The sequence below is a fragment of the Podarcis vaucheri genome, assembly GCF_965113315.1.
Source record: "Podarcis vaucheri genome assembly, chromosome: 1".
Taxonomy (NCBI): Eukaryota; Metazoa; Chordata; class Lepidosauria; order Squamata; family Lacertidae; genus Podarcis; species Podarcis vaucheri.
In genome coordinates this window covers 1,589,670-1,599,180 of record NC_138759.1, presented here as the reverse complement: position 1 = coordinate 1,599,180, position 9,511 = coordinate 1,589,670, and the positions used below count along the sequence as shown (strand labels likewise).

The 9,511-nt window shown below is 48.8% G+C and overlaps 1 long non-coding RNA gene across 1 annotated transcript; it reads left to right on the top strand.

Annotated features, from left to right (window-relative positions):
- Window positions 1-5,457: 5,457 nt before the first annotated feature.
- Window positions 5,458-5,817, top strand: LOC309529298. Its single transcript, XR_014218155.1, has 2 exons — window positions 5,458-5,708; window positions 5,739-5,817. It is a non-coding gene; the product is annotated as an uncharacterized lncRNA (long non-coding RNA).
- The last annotated feature ends 3,694 nt before the right edge of the window (window positions 5,818-9,511 follow it).

The window sequence follows — 9,511 nt, the reverse complement described above, 5'->3', positions numbered from 1 at the left end:
GCAGAAGATGAAAGACACCAGCCCTCTTATTTTTACTTTCAGTAGGAGAGATCTGGGGGGGGGGTGTCCCCCAACTCTAGGCTGAGGACCACCAGCAGTCTGTGAGCTTCATTCAGGTGGTATGTGCCGTGTCCATATTCAATATTTGTTGGGTTTTTAAATTGCATTGTTCCTGCTTTTTTATTTCTTATATTGTATTTCAATTTGGATTCCATGTGACGCAAACGACAGTGCAATAAAATGCAATATAAGAAATAAAAGAAGCAGTAAAAATGCAATTTTGAATCATACAGCAATCTAGTATAGTGTGTCACAATGGAGAAACCATTGAGTGGTCTGCCAAGTCCCTCAGCAAGCGATCCACTGGGGGCAAAGCTTGGAAGCTGCTGAAATATTTCTAGCCAAGCATGCGCCCCACTTTCCTATGGCAGTACTTCTAGCGAGGAAGCCTGATGTGAAACAGGGATGCTCTGTCTAGTCTCTTGTGTGTAATTCTTTTAATTTTCATGCACACAATAGTACAAAACCAATCTCCTCCTCATCTCTCACAAGAGGCAAGCAAAACTATCATTAAAAAAACCACATACCAAAAGCATTAATCTGTCTGTACAACCATCTGCCTGTATCTTTCCTGGCACAAAACGTTTGACCCCCCTGGAGGTGAGAGTTGCTCTTGTGTTCAGATCCTGCTCTGGTCGGTCACTGTGAGAACAGGAAGGAAGACTGAAGAAACCCCAACTAAAGAATCATGGGAAGAAAAATTGATGGACTATGTAGAACTGGCAAAACTGACATATAAGCTACGGGACAAGGATAACTGTGACTGTAAAGATGAATGGGAACCCTTTACAAACTATTTGAAGACGCAACAAAGCGAACTGGACTCCTTGGCAGGTTTTGAATAAACATTCACAAACTTTTTATTGATAATAATCAGCTAAATAGTTTGAGGATCTATACAACTTTGTAACATGCAGAAAACAGCATTCTTAGAGAAATCAAAGACTGGAACTGAGGGAAGTCGGGCGGTGGGGGTGGGTGGGTTCTGTGTGGGTGGGGGGAGAAAGAGGAAAAATGGGGGGGGGGAAATAAGGATGATATGTTTCTGGATAACATGTTTTGCTTTCATTTTGAATAAAGGTAAAGGTAGAGGGACCCCTGACCATTAGGTCCAGTCGTGGCCGACTCTGGGGTTTCGGCGCTCATCTCGCTTTATTGGTCGAGGGAGCCGGCATACAGCTTCCGGGTCATGTGGCCAGCATGACTAAGCCGCTTCTGGTAAACCAGAGCAGCGCACGGAAACGCTGTTTACCTTCCCACCTGAGCGGTACCTATTCTCTACTTGCACTTTGATGTGCTTTCGAACTGCTAGGTTGGCAGGAGCCAGGACTGAGCAACGGGAGCTCACCCCGTCGAGGGGATTCGAACCGCCGACCTTCTGATCGGCAAGTCTTAGGCTCTGTGGTTTAAAAAATGAGAACCGGATGTGGGACTAAATGTGCTATTGGCTCTTCTTCTCTTCTTAGATACAGTTCCCTGCAGGATGGGTCAGTGAAAGCACTTCGTCTCAGAGGGAGGATGGCAGTGGGAACCTGCTTTTATTAATAAACCCCATTATTGGGCCCCATGACATATGCTGGGAGCTGCGCTGGCTGCTCATAGGGGAGAGTTGGGTAGACAAACGATCAGGCGGCCTTTTGGAAGCCCCATCTGTCGCAAGGCCACCTTCCTCCTGCCTGGCAGGGCTGGCACAGCAGGGCCTCATCCTGGGAGAAGTGCCAAGTGCAAGGAGAGTTATGGGGCAAACTACCCACCGTGACTGCAGCACGGAACAAACTCCATCTCTGGCACTCCGCCACGGTTTCTCTCTTTAATAAACGTACTGCACGCGGCTGGTGCTAAATTAGTGCGAGACGCATGGATCCATAAACATTATGTATTTGTAGCAGGAGGAGGGCCCGAACCTGCCTGCACATTACGGCACGGGAAAAGAGTGTCGTTCTGGAACAGCTGTGCTTCCAGGACCTTGGGCTTGCTGCTTTCTCTCTGGGTGCTGCAGGAGGACATCAGAAGGACAGCGACCCCCATCTTGTCCACCATCCTGTTTTCCCAGAGGCCAACCAGGTGTCCCAATGGGAAACCAGCAAGCAGGATCTGAGCACAAGACCCCTCTCCCCTCCTGTGTGCTGGGCCCAGGGGTAACCCGAGCGACGCGGTCCAGGTCCGGTCCCAAATCCAAGGATTCCGCGAGGAGTCAGTCCGACAGGGCCAAGGCAGGACACCAGGCAAGGTCAGCCACAAGGTCTCAGGCAGGTTCTAGCATACAGCAATGTTGCTCCCGCAACCTGGGGCAGGGTCTGACAGCCTTTTACCTTTGTCCGGGTAGCGGCCGGTCCTGATCCCCCGATGACTCACCTCTCTGTCTCACCCAAAGGCGAGCACTCCTCCTGTGAGTCCTCAGGTCTCTCCTTCTTGCAGACCTCAGTCTCTGCACCTTGGGAGACGTCGGTGGGTTCCTAGACCCAGAGGCCGCCTCAGCCTCCCCTGACCCAACTGGTAGTGGAGCAGCTGTAAGTGATGGCCCAGCTGGAGGCAACAAGATCATCCCCGCATCTGGAGCCAGGGCAGGATCAGGCCCCTGACTCAGCCCAGCTGGTGCTTGTTGCAGGGGAACCTGTGCAGACTGGGACTCTTCAGGATCAGGCCCCAGACTTGGTTCAGGTGATGCCTGGGACAAAGGATCCAGTGTGGACTGAGACTCCTCTGGTTCCGAGTCCAAGTCGCAGGCCATCACATCCTGTGATTTCCAGCAACTGGTATTCAGAAGCATCACTGCCTCTGACTGTGGAAGCAGAGCATGGACTCCATCCTGGCTAGGTAAAGGGAAAGGGACCCCTGACCATTAGGTCCAGTTGCGGATGACTCTGGGGTTGCGCGCTCATCTCGTTCTATAGGCCGAGGGAGCTGGCGTTTGTCCACAGACAGCTTCCGGGTCATGTGGCCAGCATGACTAAGCCGCTTCTGGCGAACCAGAGCAGCGCACGGAAACACCGTTTAACTTCCCGCCGGAGCGGTACCTACTTATGTACTTGCACTTTGAAGTGCTTTCGAACTGCTAGGTTGGCAGGAGCAGGGACCAAGCAACGGGAGCTCAACCCGTCGCGGGGATTCGAACCGCCGACCTTCTGATCGGCAAGTCCTAGGCTCTGTGGTTTAACCCCCAGCGCCACCCACGTCCCATCCTGGCTAGGCGCCCTCAATAGCCCTCTCCTCCAGGAATGGGCCTAGCCGTCTTTTAAAGCTTGTCTTGCACTAGAAACTAGGCTTTTAGTGTCGAACCTTTGGCTCCCTGGAATCCACTGCCAGCTGAAATTAAGACAGGTGCCTAACATCCTGATGTTCAGGAGCCAACTGAATACATTTTTATTTGGGAATTTTAGAAGCATGGTGGAATATACTGTGGAACAAAGCTCTTGTGGAATAATTTGCGAAGCATCTTAGAGCGCCAAAGGACGCAAAAACCAAAGACGATTTTGAAGCTGCGTGGTTCAAGTGTATTCAAGACTGTGCCGTTTACATTGCCTATGCACAAAATGTTTCTTGCGGGTAGCGATATACAGCGATTGTTTGTTATAAACATTTTTAGAAGCTGAATAAATGTTTTCTTTTTAAGGCTTTCTCAGATGGGAGACCCAGAATGTTGATTTCATGTACTGTATATGCAGATATTGCAAGGTGCATTTTCATGGTTTTTAGAGTTTTGCAGATATGACCTTTTTGCTTTTAGAAATTGGGTTTTGTGTTTCATCTTGTTTTTATCTTGTACACCATTATGATGGCCTCTCACCATGAAACACTATACGAATCTGTTAAATACAAGAACCTTGCAGGTGACCAAAGCAAATGGGCATCTCCAGACAAGAAGTTCCACCTTGCCTGGTATTATTATTATTATTATTATTATTAGTAGTAGTAGTAGTAGTAGTATTTGTACACTGTTTTTCAGCCAAAAAAAGGCCCCCTGAGTGGCTAACATAATAATCAAAACAAGACATTGGTTTGCAATCTAGAAAAGCACAGCATGCAAGGAAAAGGGACAGAAGAGGGAAGAGGAAATTGTCTTCTGGGACTGGCAGGTGCCTCTCCAAGACCTTGGGGCAGAGAATTTAGCATGCATGAAACTTGAAGGGTTTGAGCTTCGCTTTCCCCACCTATGTGCCTGCACATCGTGAAACTGTGGAACTCCCTCCCACAGTTGTTTGAAGCCACAGAAGGGGGGGGGGAGTTGCTCTTGTGCTTGGGTGCTGCTTGCATGTTTCCCATTGGGGCATCTGGTTGGTCCCTGTGAGAAGAGGAGGCTGGACTAGATGGGCCTGATCCAGCTCTTCTGAGGTTCTGAGGTTCTTATGACCAAGTCCCCTGCTTGCTCCAGCTGGGTGTCGCCTGGACTGTGAGATTGCCCCTTGCAACGAGGAGGGCTGTTCTGCCAGGAGTCCACAATGGAGGGGCCCCTATGCCCTCCCCTCTTCCTCTTGCACACACCAGAGAAGCCCCCCCCCCCCAGGTTCAGCTGGGGTGACTCGGGAGAAGCGTCTTGCACCCAGCGCAGCCCAGGAAAAGTGCCTTCAAAGAAAAACAAGGCACATTGTTTATGGTTTTAATTAAAACCCTGCATATGAAAACTCACTAATCTGATTTGTGCCGGGACGTTGCTAAAGTGCTAACATCAATATAACTGGTTTTAAATATTTTATAATGGCAGGCCTTAAAATATTAATGATGCAACCCCAAATCGGAACCAACGCGGAGGACTCTTCGGTCGCAGTCGATTAGCAGGAAGGAGGAGAAAGCAAGAAAACAGCCCATCAGCTGTCAGATCAATCTGCCTCCCCAGCCAGCTGCTCAGCTCCATCTCCACAAACAAACCAGAGTTGTCCCTTCCCACAAATTAAACGAAACGCTTCGCCACGACGGCTCCTTTATTGCTATTCCCTCCTGTGCGGTGTTTTAAAGGAGAGTTTCATTTACTGAACAGTTGCATGGCAGAGACGCTAAATAGAAGGACTCTCCCCAAGTGCGCCAGCCGGCTGTGTCTCCGAGGACCTGCAAAGCTCTTCAGTCTGGCGCCTGTTCAGGGCAGAGCCAGGATTAGACCAGGTAGCTTTAGGGAAGTTGCTTCTCTGCCAGGATTTACCATGAACAGACTCCACAGCTCTTTGAGCAGGAGCAAGGATGCCTTCAGAGAACCAAGCTTTTGGCTCCCACCAGAGCTAAGCCAAAAAGTCCCCTTTCCTGTCCCAAAAAGTTATCCATGTTTTTCTCAGGCTGAAAAGTTAGGGAGCATCTTGGTTATTTTTTTTTTTTTTGGGGGGGGGGAGAGACACTGGGAGTGTTTGACTCACTTCCAGTTGTATGGACCACCCCAAATGTGGGGTGCCATTTAAATAAAAACCTATACAGTGGTGCCTCGCAAGACGAAATTAATTCGTTCCGCGAGTTTTGTCGTCTTGTGGGTTTTTTCGTCTTGCGAAGCACGGTGTCGGAAAAGTTTTGGAAAAGCTTCAAAAATCACCAAAGTCTTCAAAAACCTCAAAAAAGGCTACCACACCGTGTTCTATGAGTTGCTCCTCGAAGTCAAGTCGCAACTGTATTAACGGTGTTAAGAAAAAGGAAACAAACTTGCAAGACGTTTCCGTCTTGCGAAGCAAGTCCATAGGGAAAATCGTCTTGCGAAGCAGCTCAAAAAACAAAAAACCCTTTCGTCTTGCGAGTTTTCCGTCTTGCGAGGCATTCGTCTTGCGAGGTACCACTGTAATCGACCTCCTTTCTCTGGCTCCTTCCTTGCAACTCCCAATGGCATCACCAACCACAAATTCATCTTGACGCCAGGGAGGGGCAAACCTGGTCATGTCAGTTCCTCTCAGTTCCAAGTTTAGCTCTCCACATTTCCGCATCAGTTGGCAATTAAAAAGACACAAACAAGTGCTCATGAAAATTCATCAGCGTCTTAGTGTGAATTTCTTCTTCTGTACCCATCTTGGTTTGCCATTTGTAGCTTGCATGCACATTTGTGGCTGGGATTATTTCCTTTAGGAGAATGCTTTTTTATACTGTTACGGATCTGGAGTGACAAAGTTTGAGGAGTGCAAGGGCACCCATAAATGCTGGCGGTAGTGAGAAATCAAGAAATGGTAGAATTTAGATAATATTTGGAGTATTGGAAGGGAAGAGGCCAGGCCAGTGGAAAAATGCAGGCCAGGGCTTCACCTGAGACAGGTGTCGCTGGGGATGACAAAAGATGTTTTAATGTATTTTTAACCTTCTGTTGGAAGCTGCCCAGAGTGGATGGGGAAACCCAGCCAGATAGGTGGGATAGAAATAAAAATTATTATTATTATTATTATTATTATTATTATTATTATTATTTGCTGGAAGCAAGTCATTAGCCCATCAGTGGGAACCACCAACCAGGCAGGAGGCTGTGCTGGGGAGGGGATGAGGTTGCCAAGGTGACGGGGGTGTGGGTGGGTGTGATGTCACTGCAAGAAAAGAGGATGCCCTTTTTGAAAACCAGAGGTCTGGAGAAGGGTGTGTGTGAGCAGACAGTTGGGATGGAGTTGCTTGGAGCAAGGGTTCTTGAGAAGGAGAAAGGAAATGGGGAGATGTCCAGGCAGAGGCCATGCTGGGCAGAAGCACCTCGGCCGGCTGGCACAGAGGCGCAGAGATGGCATGCCAGGGTCCCTTGTACTCCGACGCTGCAGGGCTGTGGGTTCAAGGTGAACTGAATCGAATTCCCCCCTCCCAGTTTGAAATATACTTGGAGTTGAGAGTGGATTTCATGTTCTTTATTCAGCTCATAGTGGTGAGGAGGAATGGAAGTTCCCCCAGAATGTCTGCTTTATATTCGTTATTTACACAATGGGCCCCACGTGATTGGCTAATTCCGGGATTCTCCTGTAGGCCAATCAGGTTGTGGATTCACTTCCACGTGGAGCTGGATTGGGTGGCTCCTGTGGACCAATCAGACTGCTGCATTCTGGATCCTATTGTTCTAGGACCAATCAGACTGCTGCATTCTGGATCCTATTGTTCTAGGACCAATCAGACTGCTGCATTCTGGATCCGATTGTTGTAGCACCAATCAGACTGCTGCATTCTGGATCCTATTGTTCCAGGACCAATCAGACTGCTGCATTTTGGATCCTATTCAACTCAGTACATAACACCGTTAATGATCCAATTCCATGTCTCTCTCCACGTGGCAATGTCTCTGGGGAGAAGGTGCAAATATGAAGCTCCTGTGCTTTGCTTTTTTATTTCAAGGTGAGCTGACTGGCCAAGGATGTGAGGAGTGAACTGTACTGAGACATTCTGGGATCCCTGCAAGCCATTCCTCAGAGGTGAGAGTGTCAGGTGGTGGCAAATCCCTCTCTGGGGCACAGCAGTTGGTGGCTGTGATGCTGCAGCTCAGGAGATGTCAAATTACATTTCATGGAACAAGCAGGGCTTTTCTAATTATGCAGCAAGAAGCCTTTATTCCTATTCCCAGTCTGGTGAGACGCAGAAGAGAGAATACCTTCATGAGCAGAGCTTGTGAATGTTACCTGCTCACTGTTCCAATAAATGCATCTTTAGAAACCACACCAGTCTTCTGGAAGGTGTGCAGAGAAGGGTGACCAAGATGATCAAGGGTCTGGAAAGCAAGCCTTGTGAGGAACGGTTGAAGGAGCTGGCTATGTTTAGCCTGGAAAAGAGATATGAGAACCATCTTCAAGTATCTCAAGGGCTGTCCCTTGGAAGAGGGAGCCTGCTTGTTTTCTTCTGCTCTGGAGGGGAGGACTCGAACCCATGGCTTCAAGTTGTAAGACAAGAGGTCCCCACTAAACATCAGGAGGAACTTTCAAATGGTAAGAGCTGTTCGACTGAGGAATGGTCTCCCTTTGGAGCTTGTGGACTCTCCATTCTTGGAGGTGTGTAAGGTGTGTAAGCAGAGTCACGAATGAGCTAGTTGAGATTCCTGCGTTTCAGGGGGGTTGGGCTAGATGACCCTTGGGGTCATTTCAGCACACCATTTTATGATTCTATAATTCTTTGAAATTGATTGCAGGCATAGCAGAGGCCAACTTTTCGGGTACAAAGGTTGAACACCCTCTTCCTTGAGCTGCTACTGGACCATAAAAAGTAAATAAATATTCCATTGGCACCATTACTTCCCTTTGGATGAGATCAACCGTGCAAATTCTTGAATTCTGAGCTGGGACTGTCGTCTGAGTCCCACGGCTCTTTCTGCCTCTGCCAAACTGCTTCCAGTCATCCAGTTTTCAAATTCCAATGGGTATTGCACTCCCAAGGCAGGATAGACATTCCAAGACCTTAAGGAGCTTCAAAGCCCCGTTGGGACAGACAGCAAGTTGGTCAGAGAAAGAGTGCCCCAGGCAGCCAATCTCGGAAGAAAACTGTGACCTGCTCTATCCTAAGCTGAATTTCTGCAAGCAAATGCAGCCACCTTCCCTAATCCTTGTACTAATCATGTCTTGCCACCCCGAAATCCCCCATAATTTTGCTTCGCTCCCCCTCCCAGCAATCATAGCATCACACCTACTCAATAAGTCACCCAGTTACAGTGCTGGGGTCCCTTAACACCCGGGTGAGCGGTGCCAAAAGGAGGCTGTGGCCAAAGAGAGCCACCTGCTAAATTGCTGTGCACCGCCAGGCTCCTGTCAAATGCACAGGAGCACGGTGCATCAAAAAGTTGGCAACCCCAGGTGTCAAAGAGCCAGTGTGGTGTAGTGGTTAAGAGCGGTAGTCACGTAATCCGGGGAACCGGGTTCGCGTCTCCGCTCCTCCACATGCAGCTGCTGGGTGACCTTGGGCTAGTCACACTTCTGTGAAGTCTCTCAGCCCCACTCACCTCCCAGAGTGTTTGTTGTGGGGGAGGAAGGGAAAGGAGAATGTTAGCCGCTTTGAGACTCCTGAAGGGGAGTGAAAGGCGGGATATAAAATCCAAACTCTTCTCTTCTTCTTCAAAGTGCATTTGAGTGCGAGTTGATGGCAAACGTGCGAGTCGGAGTCTGCAGAACTGCAGGCCTGTCTCAGAATTTCTCCCACTGTGGTTTGCATTGAGATCCTGGCTGACCACTTCCTGCAATTCAAGGGCTCTTTATTTTTATTTTTAAAAAACCAAACACCCACATCTCCCCTCTTGAACAAATAAGGGGGAGAATGAATGCATGAATGTGTCTGGAATCCAGCCCTCTCTTCCTGTCACCCTGAGACAGATTTCTTTTAATTCTCTCCCCCCCCAACCTGCCCCCAGCAATTGGAAAACAAATGCGCAAACACATTCACTGTTCCTGCCACATTTTCTCCCGAAAGAGAATTGTGTGTCCCCCCCCCCCGCACTTGAGCAGAATGAATGGCTGCAAAACACCCACCAAGGCCATTACTGGCCTTTCTCCCATCCATCCTCCTTTACGCCCCTCCAGAGTTGCCATTAGCTCAAATGCCGGGT